This window comes from Varanus komodoensis, unplaced genomic scaffold, assembly GCF_004798865.1.
Source record: "Varanus komodoensis strain SLA01 unplaced genomic scaffold, ASM479886v1 scaffold32, whole genome shotgun sequence".
Classification (NCBI taxonomy): Eukaryota; Metazoa; Chordata; class Lepidosauria; order Squamata; family Varanidae; genus Varanus; species Varanus komodoensis.
Genome location: NW_025335798.1, coordinates 8,529,982 through 8,548,932, shown reverse-complemented (window position 1 = coordinate 8,548,932; position 18,951 = coordinate 8,529,982).

Below are 18,951 nucleotides of genomic sequence, written 5' to 3'. Positions count from 1 at the left end.
ATCAGTTCTCCTCCACCTGGGTTTTAGAAATTTCCCCTCTTGCCTCATCGTCCTCACCTCATGTTTACACCAAGGAGCTGGCCAAGCTCTGCCCAGAGGAAGCAGGTGCTTGGACATGATCATGTCTAATGCTTGGGCCTTCTCTGCATTCCACAGAGTGACCTGGACTTCGACAGAAGCACCAGCCATACCAGCAGGAAAATTCCCCAAATCCATTAGTCCCTGTGGGTGATCCTTTTAATAGCTCTCACCCTGCAAAGCGAAAGACTGATGAGAATCTAAACCTCAGTAGAAAGTCATCTAACAGTAACAATGGGATAGACCTTAATTCCTCCACCATTCACCAGTCCAGTTGAAAAATCCAAATCAAGTGTGTGTCTTCGTATAGGTCTTGGGCCAATGACATATTGAGAAACTCCCATGATTGCCTCAGTGACCATGAAACCCTGAGCCACTCTGGATCTTTCAACCTCGGCATCCAAGCTGTGATCCCACAGAACATTCATGCTAGGATTCACTTCAATACCACATCCAAGAGCAGCTGGGTCAGCTCAGGCAGGGAGACTGAAGGGTAGCAGTACACATCAGTGGAATCCATAATTTGTTTCAGGATCCTGACACAAGATACAAACACTCAGGATCAGCACTCAAACGGTCAGGAAGCCTAGAAAGGGAGATGGAATTCACACAGACCACAGCAACTGCCCCACTTCTTAACCTTCAAGGTGATGCTGATGCTGCACCAAATATGCAGGCAGGCAGAGCTCGGAGGGGCTAAGCCCTCTCCCTTTCCCCACCTACCTCTCAGTCACGTATACCTGACCAGCTCTAATCATGGATAAGCGAATTTGATTTAGGACCGTCTTGGCATTCAGGAGCATTATCACAAAATCCAAGGGCAAGCTGGTAAGGTAAGCAGGAGGCATCAGCTGGAGGAATAACAAGAGGGGGAAGGTATAACGTTTCTAGCCCCACTTCTTCTCATCTGGCTTGTGAATCTTCCAATGTCACACTTTGCAATAGGGGCACCCTTCCCCCTCTAGATTATCCAATGAATTTCCCAGGCATATGTTAAGACCCTGGCATAAAATGGAGACAGGTGAATGCCCACAATTACTTCTTCCTGGATCTAGACTGACGATTTGAATACAGTACAGCTTATGAAAATGATCAGGAGGAGATTGGGAAGAAGTGAGACGCCTCTATGCCCATAAGAACATGGAGAGGCAAAGCTCAAACGAATTATTAAATCAGTGGTTAAATATACTTTTTGATGCATACTTTTCCTACTAGAGCATATGAGAGAGAGAGATATAAATCAAATCTGTTGCCAAAGGGTAGGGTGTCTGAATATGACAGGCCTGCTCACAGGAAATGTTTCCTTATCTCACAAGATTAAGCCAAGTGTGAGGAGGAACACTGGGGCTGGATCATAGGAATGGGTTGGTTTGCTTCCGTGTTAGGTGCTGCTTTGTACAATTATTTGTTTGTTTATTTATTGATCACATTTGTATAAATTTGTAAAATAGAACAACACTTGGCCACAACCACAAAATATATAATACAATTATTATATTTAGACTGGTGAGTTTATTATGGCATTCTATATGAGAATAACACTATTGAACAGCACAATCCTACGCAGGGGTCCTGCTGGCAGCATGACCCATTAAGCTCAGCCGGTTCTTAGCGACATCAAAGACATGGCACTTTTTTCTATCTTTTTAGCTATGCTAACCGCCATTTATCAGCTTTTCTATCTATCTTAAGACGTTTTCTGCAGTAAGAAAAATTGCAGTGGGAAAACACAGGAAGAATACAAGTTGAAAATGATGACATTTGGACCCCTTCTTCCCCTCCCAAAAATGTGTGACTGAGGCCAGTCAATTGCATTATAATGGCCTTGCCTAGAAGCAGCCTTACTCTCACATAGCATTACTGCTCTTAGCATAAAAATGCTGATTAAAAGCAAAATAAAAAAGTAGTACACATCAAGTATGAGGCAGGATATCACTGCGTAAACATCTCTTTTGATTTAGAAACATATTTATGCACTCCAAATGTCTATGCTTTACACTTTACTGCTTGTAGATCTCAAACCTGAGACACTGTAAATGGCGGGATGCACTTTTTAAATAAATAAATAAATAAATAAACCTTTCCTCCATTAATCTAGAGGCATTTATTCTACAATTTCAAAAATGCAGAAGTTATTGTGAACCATGTGCCCCCCTCCCACAAACACACACACAAACACACACACTTTCTAAAAATTTAGCCTCAGGATCTCCCATTTCTGGACTGGCCCAGTTCAATCTGTTAAACTGTGAAAGAGTGTACTAATTTCTAGCCTCCTCTCAGTTCTCAGCTCTTTCCCTTAGGGACAATTCTCTTGCATATGCACAGAAGCTGAACTATTAGCAGGACTATTTCTTCCTTCACACTGTTGGTGTTTCCTCTCTCCTTACCTCCTCCCCAGCTCCCTGTCACTTTCCTAGGCTGTTCATTGTGCTATACTACTCGGAGAAGGATTCGTTTTTCACACATGCAACCTCACACTGCCTGACATTTGGTTTATCCAGGGTCATGCTTGCCTGATTCATTAAATGCAGCCAGAAATGTTATAAGGCTTCTTTAAAAAGAAAGAAGGAAGGAAGGAAAGAGGAAGGGATTGGATTCGTGACCAATGCATAACCTAATTATAATCAACAAGGAAATGCTCAAGGAGATGGTGGAAATTGCTTCTGTGATGAATAATAATAATGATAATCAAACGGTTGACCATCTCTTTGCCTCATCGAAGTCCAGATAAGCCTCTGTGTTCTGTAGCCAAGACAATTCGTATTTCACCTTTAGAGATTTCTTAACTTGGAATGCAGGTGCTAGAGAAAGGTTTCTTCCCTGAATATGGTGTTATTCTAGAAGCAAATGTGGTAATGAAATGCATCTACTCTCCCTTATAGAAGTTGGAAGGATATAAATAGCTTATTCCCTTTCCTGTCTTTCCATGACACAAACATACCCTCACCACTCATTAGAAATTCACTAAAAGAACATTCAGGATCACCATAATATCGATCTTTAAAAATATTTACATCCTCATAACATTAACTATACATGTTGTTGTTTTGTTATGCAAATAAATTCAACATTTAGCAGAGTGCTACTTAAAGGGAGGAAGCCAGTTTTGAGTGACATGAAAGGAAAGCAAGTGGTTAATTGTATAATGTATTATCATGGTGGCAATTTTACCACCAAGGCAGGTGAGAGGTGCTTGTGAGTTTCTGTGCTTCGGGGGCTAAGGTAACTTGGTGACTGGCCTTGGATAATCTGCAGCTTGTTTTGTGAGGCACCTTTGCTCTTCTGCCTCAAGCAGCAAACTGCCGCTGGCCATGTTCATGGCGGCTGCTGTGAATGAGTTTGTGCCCTTCTTTGAAGATGGAGCTTTTCCTCAACTGACAATGCCCTTCCATCCTGTATTTCTGAGGGGCCAGTCTTTGCATGATGTGCAGGAACCTGGCCCAAGACATTCTGCTGCCTGAGGTAAAGCTTCCCTCCCATGCCATGTAGGAAAGTACAAAAGCTGATGGGTTTGGGTGGTGAATCTTCTTGAAGTCCCAACAATGGGGAACATTCTCCACTGAACTTGAAGGAGGCACCTTCAGGAAGCACCGAGCAAGCTGCAGGTCTCACGGTTCTCTCCACCAACACCTTGCTGCTGCTTCCCAGCTCCCGCCTTCTGAGGCGACGGCCTTACCAGTCACAATGGCAGGCCAGCCCTGAGAACCAGCATGGTGCCCTGCCACCTTTGCCAGGCCAGATCCTCTTTCAGGTAGAAGAAAGACAGACTGGGATATTTTCCAGCTTAGCCCCTTACAGAGTAAGAGCTGAGGCATCTAACCAAAACCCTCAAGCAGAGACAGGCAAACTTGCATGCCCATGCAGGGGAGGGGTGGGGGAACATGGAATACAAATGAAATGAACAACAGCAGAGGTAGCCTTAACTTCCCCCACCTCCTAAATGAAGAAGAGGACACATGGTTACATCAAGACACGATATTTAGATGTTGCCTTCTATTGGACAAGTGTGTTGTAAAAGCTAAGCAAACTCATGTGTTCCAGAGACTTCTTCCATGCTTGCAATCATGAAGCTACTTTTTTTGATGGTAATATCTGAAAAGGTCTGTTTTTGGAATAGGACACCTGTGTCCAGTGGCACAGCCTAAACATCATCAAAGTGTGAGCAGCCATGGCCATTTCACCCACTGAATTTCAGCAGAAGATATTGTTATCTTGAATTTCTGGCCTGTACGTTGAGTCAGTTTTTCCCTGCAAGAATTCTACGTCCAGAGTAGCTAGAAGCAAATATCTCAACCGCCACCCAAGATTGGCATTCCAGAACTGCGAAATCATGGCAGGCAGCTTATTAATGAAGGGATTTGAAATGCCTTTTCCTCAGCGTTGCTCCAGTTATGATTTATTCATCCAATATTCCCTTCGATGAGAGATTAATTAGTTTACATGGAGAATTCAAACTTTAATTGCAGATGGCATACAATTAGGTCTGCTATTCATTCTTCAACACCTCAGATACTGTACATGACACACCCTTTTAGTTGCCCATTTTTCACTGGGGGGAGAATCTTCAATGATCACCTTTTAAAATGCAGATATTTGTTTTGCAATCTCCAAAATGGTGGTTAGTTGCTCTAATTTTACCGTTTGCTATACTTTTTCCTAGTCAATACCAGATGGACTAATTAAGTATTACATGGGTGGCTAAATACTGGTCCAGGAAGCAGAGTACACTGCTGTGAAGTCCAGTTTGGTTGCTCCCTTTTGGTTTTGGTGGCTGAATTGTTTAGCCCAACAGTATCATCTGTGAATGGCACCTTCCCTGCTTCTATCCTCTTGCTGGCATAAGCCAAGCCATAAAGAAACAAGTGAGAAACTGTCCTTGAACCTGTTGAGAACTATATGTGCAACTCAGAAGAAACACCTTCAGCACAGCCAGTGGTCTGTTTAGTTCAGCCATCTTTCCTTTCCTCCTGTCTGGTTAGATCCAGACAGTCAGGTGATGCGCAATGGATAATATAATCGCAGAGCTTTTCAAGATGGTACTTTTTGGATTTTTAAACATCCCAATAAGTAGTTCCCTCTAGATTTGTTAGGGTGGTGGTTATTCATTCAAGGAGGCCATCTGTTCTGCTTTACAAATTACCGTCGTCCATATTCTGTTTAAAGATCTGTTCAATATGGGTTAAAGATGAAAGAATCACCCAACGGGAGGGCAGTCAAAACCTTGAAGTTGCCACTGAGGCAGCACACTGAATGAGCAGATTGATCACCGATATACAGCCTTCCCCACCATGGTGAAATGTATTGCATTTATATTTAAATTACAGCATTTTTTCTACATTTACAGGTATACATCTATATCAGCATTTTATGCAAATTGGTGTCAGTTTTTATCCTATTTTAGTGACGCACCTTTTCTTCCTGATAAAATATAAGTACATACCCTTCTTGCTTTTCATATAATTTTGTAAGTGCATAAATTATTTTTCTTTACATGCTGACAGGGAACAATATGGAATGCTACCCACATGCCAACAGGACCCATTGTGAGTGCAGTAGGAAGACAGCAAGTCCTGATGCTAATGAAATTAGCAGAAACTCTTGTTTCCAGAAGGGGCAGGACTACAGCAGAGAACTCCATTCCAAACAGGAGCACTTGCACCCATTTCCCTAGTTGACTGAAGAAGCACTTGCTTCTTGGCACTCTAGCAGTGGGTGAGTCCTGCCACTACAAAAGAAACAGTGTGTGGCAGTTCCTCAGGCAGGAAAAACGCTGCACAGGAGGGATGCTCTCCCAGGCACAGCTTGTTCAGTGGATCCTGCCCCTTCTTTTAATGGTTTTTAAGTGCATGCACCTTCCAGCCAAACCACAGCACTGTTGAAGTCCATTGATGCCGACCAGAGAGAGTTAAAATCTGCACTGCAGTGTATGCCCCTCAGGCTGGATCCTCGTTAGAGCAGGACGCATTATGCAATGTACTAGTGCAACGCATACCCTCCTACCCCTCTGAAAAGGCCGTTCTGAGGAAGATGAGAAGGGAAGCACATCCATTCCACCCACTCTGCTGAAAGGGACAATCCCTGAAGCTCCCGCTTTCCTTGGCTGCCACCACCAGCAGCTATTCCAGTCAGCTGTGCCAAGGGGAGTGAGAGTGGGAGGTGAGGCCGTTCCAGCCCTGCTGACTTATTTCTCCGTTTTCCCTCCCTATCCCCCTTTCCTTGTGTGTCATGTCTTTCTAGATTGAAGGCCTGCAGGCGGGGACTGTCTTCTTCTACCAATTATTTGTAAGCCACTCTAGGAGCCTGTTTGGCTGAGCAGCAGGTTAAATATACTTTAAATAAAATAATACAAGTTCAGCATGTTCATTTGTTTACCTTTAGGGTGATGAGTAGTGAGACTGACTCAGGAAGGGAAGCCACTAAGAGCAAGGGAAAGAAAAGTGATACCGTATTTTTCGCTCTATAACACGCACCTGACCATAAGACACACCTAGTTTTTAGAGGAGGGATCCATGGAAAGCTTCCTGATAATCACAGGCACATTCCCCATCACTTCCCCATGGGCTTCATTAAAAGACGGGTTGCCATTTGAAAACACACACCGACCTGCGATTAACAGCTCTCACCTGTGCTGGAGCGTGCGCCGAGCGCGTGCCAGCCAGGTGGTGCCACGTGGTGCAGGCGGGCCGACAGCATCCCAGATGTCGGGCACACACACATTCGCTCTATAAGATGCACAGACATTTCCCCTTACTTTTGAGGGGGAAAAAGTGCGTCTTATAGAGCAAAAAATACGGTAAGTCTCTTTTGGCTTCTTCAGCTACATTATGCCAAAATTAAAATGCTGAAGGGCTGCAAGACTTCCAATTAAAACCAAACTAAACACAGCCCTCAGGTTAGCAACTTTATTACAGCTAGCATTGATTAAAGTATCCATGAAAATATGTAACAAAATTATTATGCTAAATAGCTCCTTGTTTACCTTGGAGAAACTTGAATGCTAAATGACAACCAGGTGAGTCAAATTCAAATTTCTCTGGTCACTATGAACTAAGTTGTAGCATGAATTCTCACTTCTGCAAAACAACAAGCTTGCATCTCGCCAGGGTTGGCACAGAAAATGGTTGAATGTTAGGAAGGGGAACACAAAATGGTACCTTTGCACTTGTCTCCAACACCCAGAAATTTGTACTTCCTTCTCCTCTCGGCTCATCGGATGCTACTCTCAGTCAAGCCATCTTGACAACGAGAAGCCCAAACTGGCTCCATCCATTGCCCACAGAAGAAGCAGCTGCAATGAACTTGCTTCCTCCAACCTACCATCCCCAGCGCCTGAAAGAACATTCAGCTCCTGGAGCTGAAGAGAAGAAGGAAGCGTCCGCTGCTATTGGCCAGGGGGCCCAGGGCCACTCTGAGATCCTGCCTCCCAGGAAAAGCATCAGAGTGAGGAAGAAGACTAAGCACTCTCTAGCCATGTATCAGGTAAGCCCTCAAGTCCAACTCATTGAGCAGAGACTTCTAAGACCTAATTCAAATGTAACCATTGCACTGTGGAAGCCACCAGTCCCTTGTAGCTCTGGTCATATAAGAAAAATATCACCATATCATGGGGAAGAGTGACTTGGTTGTGTCCCATGCTTCTGGGTCTGAGAATATTGCTATGAGAAGTAACCACCTGGCAGTGCCTGTCCTTGGGGGTTCCTTTACTAAGGGCACCTGAGTTGAGTTGTAGTGGGCCAACCTGAACCAAACCATATGAGTAATGTTTGAACAAGGGACTAAACTAGAGACCAGAATGACTTTCCTTCAGTTAATTGTGGACTGTCCTGAATTTAATGTCAGACAATGTCATTGCCAGTTCCAGTATTTTGAGAGAAGGCAAATCAATGCTCTCTCTGCACCATTCATCAAAATGCTTCTGCATATGCCTAGTGATCCCATAATTCAGTTGGCTAACCCAGACATGCGGAATATTTTTCCCCTTATGAGGACCACTTTCCTAAGGAATAATTTGTCAGGGAATATATGCTAACACTGGACATGGGCTAAGCCACAGGTGGGTTGAACCAGAGGCAAAGTGGGCCAGATCGTTCCTTCTCGCCCTTTTTGACATCCCCCCTTCCCTTCTCTCTCCCTACCCACCATGCTGCTGCAGGAGAGACAAATTGTCCTTACTAGAGTCTGAAATGATCACTTGCACAGAAATTGGGCCAACTTGCATGCCTTAGGCCAGAGTTCACCGACACCTGGGGTAGGCAGTGGGCACCTGGAGACAAAGTTCTCTTAGCCAGGAATTTCTCTGATGTTCCCTACTTACTCTCTTTCCTTTTGCTAATCTACTTGCTTTCTTGTTTGAAGGAGGAAAGTGCAGGAGGGGAGCAAATGGGAAAAGGAACTAGAGCAAAAGCCACTTTAACAATATGCTGAGTAAAATGTAGATAATTTTGACACACACACACAAACCCCTCTGCTCAGGAAAGTTGCTAAACTGACATTGCCACAATAGCTGACCTGCTACTTCCTTTGGATTTTGTTTGTTTCAGACACAGAAAATTTGCCAAGTAGGTTCCTCTTTGAATGAATTAATTTGAATGAATTACTTATAAATGTAGTCAAGTTTCTGATGGACACACCCAGAACACATGGATGGACACATCTTATGAGTCCTAAACTGAGTGTGCATTTCTTTCTGACATTATTTATCCACAGGGAGTCACTAGAGAACGGTAAAACCTCTGCAAAGGATTTCTCGGTGCCCAATGGAGGCCTCGCATGTGAGCTGCTGCCTGCCTTTCTCCTGCTAGGCTCCGCCAAGTGGCGGGAGATCCCTTCAGCACGGTAGTCAAGTTCACACTCGCACTGAAGGCATTTACTGCCGGGGTTCTGAGGAACCTGCCCTTGCTTGGCTTTCTCTTTTGCATAAGCTTGCAAAGCGAGGCGGGTGGTGTGATTGTGTGGGGACGGCGGCTACCGGGACTTCTCTGTGGGAGGTATTTAACCTGCCACTTTACTGAGGTTCCCTCTTTCACTTTCTTTGCAGGACAAAGAGTGTCCCCTTTAGATATGCTTTCCCCCCTTCCTTCCATCCTTCCTCCTTCGTCTGTCATCGATATGCTGCTCAAAGTTGTACTGTGACATTTCACCATTACACAAAATGCATGGCCATTCTGTAGCACTTCCTAGCATGACAGGAAATAATCGCTGACTTTCCTCATACTAAAGGAAGCTACAAAAATAACTGCCTTGTATAGAGAAGCCTCAGTTAGACTTACTGAGTTGGACCCAGACTTGCTCCCAATTTGATAGATCCGCTCAAATCAGCGGCGCTTCCATTAGTGCCCTCAGTCTCACTGACTGAGCTGATGTGGTTTGGGGGTTCGAAAGTTGGACTGATGACCTGGGAGATCTGGGCTCTCGTCTCCACTTGACCACAAAGCTCACTAGATGACTTTGGGCCAGTCACAGGCTCTCAGCCCAAACTACCTCACAGGGTTGTTGTGAGAATAAAATGATGCCATATAAATTGCCTAGAGTTCCTCACAAGAAGGAAAAAGGTGAGATGCAGGTGCAATGTGGTGGTGGTGATATTTTGAGTATGATGAAGCCTAGATGCAATCCAACAGGACATTTGTAATGCAGTTTATGAGAAGAAAGGAAGTAAGAGTGCAGGAAAGGAGAAGTAGAAATACAAAATTACTTAAGAGAAACAAATAGATTTAAACATTATCTAGAATGCACAAATGCAAACAAAATACATCAGCTTAAGAACAGGTTGCCTCCATCATGTGAAATATATTCCTAGCTAGTTACAACTGCACATGTTTCTTCCAAATCAAGGGGTATTAAGCACATAACTGAGGACATCCTGTGCATGGGGCCATCCCACTGCCTCCTTTTGTACCTTCCTGAGCACCTAGAGGCTTGGGGAAAAGTGCAAAATGTGTGCAAGCACCAGGGTGAGTGGAGTAGTAGATCTTGCAATGAAGGGATGTAAATCACACTAAACTTTTTTGTGAGTAAAGAGTAACACACCACTCTAGTTTCTTTTAATGGGTCAGCTTTTGGCATCTGTCAAGAGAAACCAAAGAGGAAAAAACCAAGTTGGAGGAAACAGCCCAGTGTGTTATGTGCATCCCCCATGACACTCACTAATTTGCTGCCTCAGTTGCCAAGGACATGCTGGCAATTAGCATTCAGATGACCTGCTGACCCGTGGGAACTCTAGGAATCAGCATTCAGCCAGCCTGCTACCAGGTTTTGAGGAAAATATGCATGGAGGTGAGGTGAGGTGAGGTGAGGTGAGGTGAGGTGAGGTGAGGAGAGGAGAGGAGAGGAGAGGAGAGGAGTGTGTGTGCATGTGTGTACATATCTGAAGAGACGTGTTTGCGGAGGGGAGTTTGTGTATGTGCTTGGCAAACATTCACTCATCTACACAGGCAGTGCCCACTCAAGACCACACATGGCCCCTGGGGCCAAAATATTGTACATTGCTGCTTTAGTTCTATTGAAATCGAAGCAACAAATAAGTTACTGAATAATGTAGGCTAGATCTTAGCCCAAGTGTCAAAGTTCCCCAGGTTTGCAGACATTTTTCAGCTTCCCCAGGAAGGATTTGATGATCTCCATCTTGCTCCCAGTCAGCAATTACTCACTGCTTTCCTATGCAAAATGCCTTTTCTCCAGTGGAGCCATAAAGGGAAACTAGACCTTAGAAAGCAAAGCAGAACACCCAACTAAACTAGGATACCCTATTACCTAAGCTTTCATATAGCCTGAAGTGCCTGACCTTGCCTAATCTTGGAAGTTAAGCAGGGTCAGGCCTGACTGAAATCTGGGTGGGTGACTTAAATGTGAACTACCTAGAAATCTTTGGCTATGGGCGGCAGCAGTATTATTATTATTATTATTATTATTATTATTATTATTATTATTATTACATTTCTATGCCACCCCTTGCCGAAGCCTCGGGGCAGCTTACAACACAATAAAATACATTGAAATACAATAGAACATAATAAATTACCATTAAATACAAAAATACAAAAAATACACTGAGTTACAAACATAATAATATAAAATTAAAATTATCAGTATAAAATAAGTGAATAAATAATATAGGAGGAGAAAAGAGAAGGAAGAAGAAGTTGCCCTGGCCAGATCATATGTTTTAACAATTAAAATGATGTTTAAATAAAAAGGTCTTTACCTGGCGCCGAAAAACCAGTAACGACGGTGCCAGGCGGACCTCTTTGGGGAGTGAATTCCATAGGTTGGGCGCCACCGCAGAGAAAGCCCTCCTCCGGGTACTTACTCTCCTAATTTCTTTCATGGAGGGTTCCCAGAGAAGGGACTCTCCCGCAGATCTCAAGGGGCGGTCGGGCATATACGGACGTAAGCGCTCGTTCAGGTAGCCAGGACCCAAGCCGTTTAGGGCTTTATAGGTCATAATCAACACCTTGAATTGGGCCCGGGCTTCAATGGGAAGCCAGTGAAGCTGACGGAGGACTGGAGTCATGTGAGCATAACGCCCCGTCCCCGTCAGCAATCTGGCAGCTCTATTTTGCACCAATTGAAGTGTTCGGACCGTCTTCAGGGGAAGCCCCACATAAAGCGCGTTACAGAAGTCTAGGCGGGAAGTCACCAGCGCGTGTGTCACCGTCGCCAGGCAGTCGTACTCCAGGTAGGGGCGCAGCTGATTAATCAGCCAACGCTGAAGGAAGGCGCTCCTCGCCACCACTGTCACCTGAGCTTCCAAAGAAAGCTCCGGGTGGAGGAGTACTCCTAAGCTGCGGACCTTATCCCTAAGAGGGAGTGTTGCACCATTCAGGACCAGGTCAAATCCACCCTCTCCGAAGCCCAATCTGCCAACCAACAGGACCTCCGTCTTGTCTGGGTTGAGTTTCAGTTTATTGGCCCTCATCCATTCCATTACCTCGGCCAAGCACCGGTTCAGCACAGCCACTGCCTCACCTGGATTAGTGGAAAACGAGAGGTAGAGCTGGGTATCATCAGCGTATTGATGATTCCGCAGCCCACACCTCCTGATGACCTCTCCCAGCGGTTTCATGTAGATGTTAAATAGCAGAGGGGATAGAATGGAGCCCTGTGGTACTCCATGGCATAGCTGCCATGACGCAGAGACATGGTCCCCCAGCACTACCTATAGAAACATAATGTAATAATAATGACTTCAGATGTATCTCTGAACCAGCTTCATGATAGGAGAGGGTGGAGAATTCCCACCATCATAGGTAAGACTTTCCACTTCAGGACTTTTTTGGGGATGTGGGATTTTGTTCCATATTTATAACCAAACCATGCAGTCCTTTCTACAGCTGTTTTAGAATAAAGCATTACTGTTAAAAAATATCCTTAACCATGTGACCATTCTGCCATCTAGCTTCCAAAGTCATGAACAGAAAGCCAAGAAATGGCCCTTCTTTAATAAAAGAAGAAGCAAGCAGTACTCATTTGATTAGCCATATTGAGATTTGTGTCTGTGGGCTAAATTAGCCAAACATACATCGAATATGGACTTTTGGATAATGTTATTCTTCATTTTTCCTGAAAACACATACCCATTTGAATATATAATATTCTACACAATTTTCCTGACAGAGATTAATGTTTTAAAGGCCAAAATATTTGACTTTTAAAATATTCCACTTACTATCAGCCTGGGTACAGCAGTGCTAAGGACAAACTACTGTATTACATTCATACATGTACAATACATTCAGAGATCAAGTCCACATATTCCAATGCACCCTCCCATTTGATCACCCAGATTTTGGCTTTTCACATGGATAAATGTAAGCCGCCCTGAGGCTTCTGCGATGGGTGCGGCATAAAAAGATTATAAAATAAACAAATAAATAAATAAATAAATGCAAATCTGAGAAGCAAAGTCAATTTTCAGGTTTAAAATATATTCCAGCTTTGCAGGATTGTATGCCAGTTCATACATTTGAATGATTCAGCTACAAAATGGCTGTGATTTTAAAACAAACACCTTGAATATAAACTTTCTCTGTTGCAAATCATGTTAGGCAGCACTCTTGTTTAACACTTTAACCCCCTTTTAATGAGGAACGACAAGTATGCAAACCCAGTGAGACCTAGAGGGTTTGTTAACAATGCCTAGGAATCCTTTCCTCAGTTTTCACTCGGAGTGCAACCATCCTGCTAGCCGAAGGTGCCAAAAGGCTCCAGAATGAGGAGTATATCGTGTCCCGCTACTAAAGAGGAGAGGTTCCCTGGCAGGGCAAGACATGCTTCTGGAGGTGCCCCACTGTGCCCAAATAAAAGCACCCCCCCCATGTAGTTCTTCTATCAAAGAGGCTCTCCTGATGGCAAAGGGAAAATTCAGATGTGTCAGGGGAGGGCATAGAGCTGCCAGACCCAAGCCCCCCCCCCCACTTCCCCAGTGTGCCCCACACCTGCCATTACGTTGGTCTTCAGAAAGGTGGAGAGAGGGAAGGATTGCCTGTACCAGGCCCACCCCACAACTTCTTGCTAAGGGCAAGTGGACTTGGGTGGGGGGGGCTGCATTTAAGCAGTGGTGGAACCACAGTTCCAATGGGGGGAACAAAGCAACTTACAAATCTAACTCAAGCCTCCAATTCACACATATTCATATGCACATTCTTTCTCTCTACCCCAAAGCCAACACAACATGTACATACTGTTTGCACGCATACACACATGAACACAAATACACATGCCGTCCCCCCCACCCTCCAGCAGCGGCCCCCTCCAAGTTGCTTTTTCCATCACAATTAGGCTTGGAAAAAAGCCTTAACTGTTTTTTGAGTTTTATTTATTTATTTACAAAATTCATCTATCCCTCCAGACCCAAGCAAACTCCAGAACAGAGAACAGCGCAAAGTTAAAACATGAAGCGGGGGTGGGGGGGGGACATTAAAAACATTTAAAAACGAAGTAGCACTAAGACCGGGGCTGGTCAGCAGGAGATGCTACCTGAAGAAAATAGTCTTTTGCAGGCACCAAAAACAGCCCACTGTTGGAGACAAGGAATTCTGTAGAAACGGGGCTGCCACATTGAAGACTTTTCTCCTGGTGGAGTCCAGTTGGGCCACGGATCTGTATGGAACCACCAAGAGAATGTCCTCCAATGACCTCACTGAGTGGGCCAGTTGGGAAAGGGAAAGGTGGCCTCTTAGGTCTCCTGGCCCCAGGTTGTTCAGAACTTTGTACACTAGTACTAGGACATTAAGCCTGGTCTAGGGGCAAATAGGCAGCCGGTATAGCTTCTTCAGGAAGGGAGACAGATGCTGAAAAGAGGCAGCTGAGATGCTACATTCTGTGCTAGCTCCAACTTCCAGAGCAACCTTAAGGGCAACCCCACACACAGTGCATTGCAGTGATCCAGTCTTATTTATTTATTTAGAATTTTTGTATCCCGTCCCATCACAAGAGCCTCGGGATGGCTTGCATACAATACAATAAAAAACAATAAATACAAATAGTGCAAATTAAAATCCAGATTCACCCTGGCTGTAAATTAAAAACCTATAGATGATATTAAAAATTGTTAAAATATTGTTTAAAAAGTGCTTAGCCTGGTGCAGAAAAACAAATAACGACAGCTCCAGCGGACCTCTCTGGGGAGTGCATTCCATAATTCTTGTTTTGAATAAGTTTTTAGGTGCATGCTTTCTGGAAACATGAGGTACAAAGGTCAAAAGAAAACTTCACCTAAAATACTGCTTGTGGCTTAGGCTGGAGGTTAGCTTGAAGTTGCTGGTGCCTTTACCACTGCAGCCAAAGTATCCCTGTGCAGGAAAGGCTGTAGGTGCTGACCCAGTTGATGCTGGTAAAAGGTGCTTCGAGCCATTTTGGCCACCTGGGCATCTAGGAGACCCCTCAGTCTGTAAATTCAGTCTTTCAGAGAGAGTGCAACCTCACCCAGGACAGGAAATCAACCTGTCTCCTGGGCTCAGGAGCTGCTCGTCTACTCCCCTCAAATGAAAAAGGTATTTTGCCTTAGGGGGCAAAAAGCAGCGAACAACAGCATGAAAGGGAAAGGGTTACGAATCCACTCCATCACCACCACCCCGTGCAAGTTTCTTGCAATCTCTGCAGCTGCACTTTGTAAAGCAAATGGCCTTGTGTGCAGCTTGTCTGGACTAAGCAGCTGCCTAGTCCAAAGCAGGCGCAGTGAACAACGGGCTCCACTGTTCACATGCGCTTCAGCTTCAGGCCGCATTTACACCACCAAGGCGACAAAGTGTCCTGCTCCACCGAGGATGAGCGAATGCAACCGCATTAAATAATTGATGGCACTAGTTAATAAATGATTGCTGATCAATATAGTGAGATGTTCTGGAAGAGAAAAAATGAAAGAGTTGAGCAATTATTTATGTCTATTCTTTATTGATTGCCTTTCCATTTGAAGAAGCACTCACTTAACCAAGTGGACTTGAAAGATGCTTCGGCAAGGGACAATGATTTTCAGGTGTAAAATACAGAAAAGAAAGGAGGCGTACAAATGCAGGCATGCAGAAATGAGGGACAACACGCGTGCTGCTGCCTGGACCCCCAGCTGATTGCACGTGCTGCATCAATGAAGGGACAGACATGTTGTAGCACAGACATTGTGGGAGTGCGGGCAGACAGCACACGACAAAAAAGGCGGATTCTGCTTCTTGTGTTATTCTTCAGTCGGAGGATGCTGGGAGCTGTAAGTCCTTTGTCTGTCTAAACATGCTTAGCATGGCAACGTTTGTGGAACTGATCTGTAGCTGCTGCTGTTTCCCCGGCCTTGTAGCAGGTTCCAGCAGACCGTTTACCCAGCACAGAATCACAGAATAGTTGGAAGAGGGCAGAGGGCCATTGGGTCCAGCCCCCTGCTCAGTGCAGGACTCCAAGTTAAAGCATCCCTCTCAGAAGCTGCTGCAAATACCTTCCTATCTTGAACTCCCATCTGCTGGGATCCATAGAAAATACAGTCCACACACATGTAAATTATAACCTTGGATATTTTTTAAAAAAGCTATCCTGACTCTGCAAGTGCATATTTTTAAAATCTGCAGGGCCTACAAGAGGTTCACAAAACACTTCAAATACTTTTGTGGGTGTGGGGGTTGATCCTTATCTGAAAAGTAATTAACTGGTAGAAGAGCTGGGTTAAGAGTGAAAGACAGACTGATTGGCACAGAACACAACTTCTCAGTTCTGCACTCAGAGTAAGTAACTTCTGCTCTGCTTGCCTCCATTTGTAGGGTTTATTTGGAAAATCAGCTGAACTAAACTAGTCACTGCAAAGTTAAAGTCTAGAAATGAAAATGCCTCTCTGCTGTTCTCTTCCCAGGAGAAGGCAGAAAAAGGTGTTGTACCAGCATCGACATAGTACAGGAAAGCGTCACTGAAATACTATTTAAGTCTCAGGAATAGCTTAGAAATCAAAATCAGAACAAATAATACAAGACGCTTGGAAGCAGTCTGGTTCTCAAGATATGTTGTTCCTCCTTCTTTGCAGCCGCTAAAGAAAGACCAAGGTTGTGTTGATATTAAAAATGAAATGTTTACAGAAATGTTAAAAATGAAATGTTTGTAGAAATTAGACACACACAGTCCTGATTCATATTTTTCCATTGCACTGAGCTAATTTATGTACAATATTGTTTATGTCATCTGTGTGACTTTTGGGGATAACCATGTAGGCTATATTAACAATGAGTCATTTTTAAATCATACAAAACCAGCATAAGGAAGAGCACAGAACAGATACAATTTTAAATTAAAGAAATAATGCTTGGATTTCAAGCCTCCTAAGTTTGCTGGTCAAATGTTCTGTATTATATAGGGATGTTTAAAAAAAGCATTCCTCTGATGTGTGTCACAACTATACACAAGTCAGCTGCTGGGAGCTTAAAATGTTATTTTTTACTGCAAGGAGGAAAGACAGACCAAGCTAGTTAAAAATGCTGTTCTTTTTAGGACTTGGCAAACCTTTTCGTAGAGAAATTCTTAATTGGTTTCTTGGTACTGCATTGGATTACATTCATCCCCTAGAATTAAAATTTTCTTTGCTCCTACAATCTAGCACACTGTAGGGCATTATTTTCTGTGTTTATTTAAACAAAATATATCTAAATATATCTATATAAAATCTGGCTTAGCAGGTTTAATCCATGGTAAATGCAACATACAAGATCCTCTCTCCAGCTGTGTTTCAGAGTGAATGCAAAGAAAAGTAATTTTGTCTGTCTTTCTGCCCATCAGCCAGTGACTCTCCTTTGAGTTAGGGAGGTTCAGTTAGGGTAAGATGGCCAGCATCAGGGATATTCGCACAGTGTGGCAAGTAAATATATATAAAGAAGTTGCACAAATATTTAGGTGCACATCTCCATTTTCTGCAACATGTTTACCCATACTGTGCTTTATTCAAAGATGGCAAATCCCTTTATGTGGCTGTATTTCACACCACTAAGAGTTCACAGCCATTCTTAAATATGTGCATTTGTGCATAGACATACACATATTCATGAGTCCACCAAAAAAGTTTTCTGAGAGGGAGAGGAAGCAGCAGTGCTAGTCTAACCATTAGCCTGAGACTGGACAGCTGGGACTCAAACCCTTTGGTGTAGTCACAGATGTCACTGTGTCAAGATAGAAACATGTGGTTTCCTAGTATTTTAACATGGAAATGGAAAAAAGAAAACTTTCCACTTTTTGTAAGAAAATGACCTTGCTTGTTGGATGCAATTCTCATGTTCATACCTTGGATTTTGCCATTTAACGTGCATGGCTGTCTTTGGTTCTACAGACAGATCCATGCAGATATTCATTAAATGTAAAAATGAATGCACCAGATGCTTCACTTTGGGCCACCGTGCATCCAGCATCCAATTTCTTCAGAAGCCTGTGCATACACAGCAAAAGCATGTGGATGCTGTTAGGCTTGTTCATAAAGGTGTGCGGAACTCACATTCATCTGGTTATTGTTGCTAATTCTCCAGCCCCAGCCAACATAGTTAATGGTTAATGATGGGAGTTGTGAGCCAACATCTGTGGGGTCACACATTACACACCTCTGCTTTATAGGCACTTGTACAAATAATACTTTTATCATGTGGAGTTCAGGACGAGGGGAAGGGATTCGAAGGCACCACCTCCATGGTGCATCAATTTGCCCTGAAAGTGCACCTAGCTTCCATGTAATGCACCCCAAATTCCAAAGCAGGAAGGTCTGAAGAAATATCCATTCTGATATCTGGGAGAGCAGCTGCCAGTGAGTGTGGACAATGCTGAGTTGGGTCCACTGGTTCTAGCCAGGCTGAGGCAGTTTCCCATCTCCACAGAGGCATGGAAGTAGGAAGGGGTGCGGCCCCGTGTGTAGACGTAGGGGTGCAAACTTCTTTCAGACCAAGGGCCAGATTCAATTTCAGAAAATCTCTGGAGAAGCATGGGCAGTGGCAGGTGGAGCGAAGGCGAAGGAGTGGATTCAGAATAACAAAAATGACTACATAAATTAGTCTAAAATCCTTACTGGAAGTAACTAAACCTTAGGAGAGGCAGTTTGACTGTTTAGAAAGGAAGAAAACACCCAACCAGTGATTCTTTTCCAGCCACCCAATGATCTGTGGTTGGAAAAAGAGGGGGGGCTCAGAGGGAAGTGACATAGCCTTCAGGGGAATCTTGGAGTGCCAGACTGGGACCCCTCAAGGGCTGGATTTAGACCCTGGGCTTGAGCTTTTGCACCCTTGGTATCGACACACAGACACAGAGGGTGCCTTGCCAAAGTGTTCACACCCGCTTTCTGGACTATTCCGCATTTTTTATTGTTACAACCTGGAACAGAAATTAATTTAATGGGCATGGTTATCCATAGATGCATGCAGCATACGC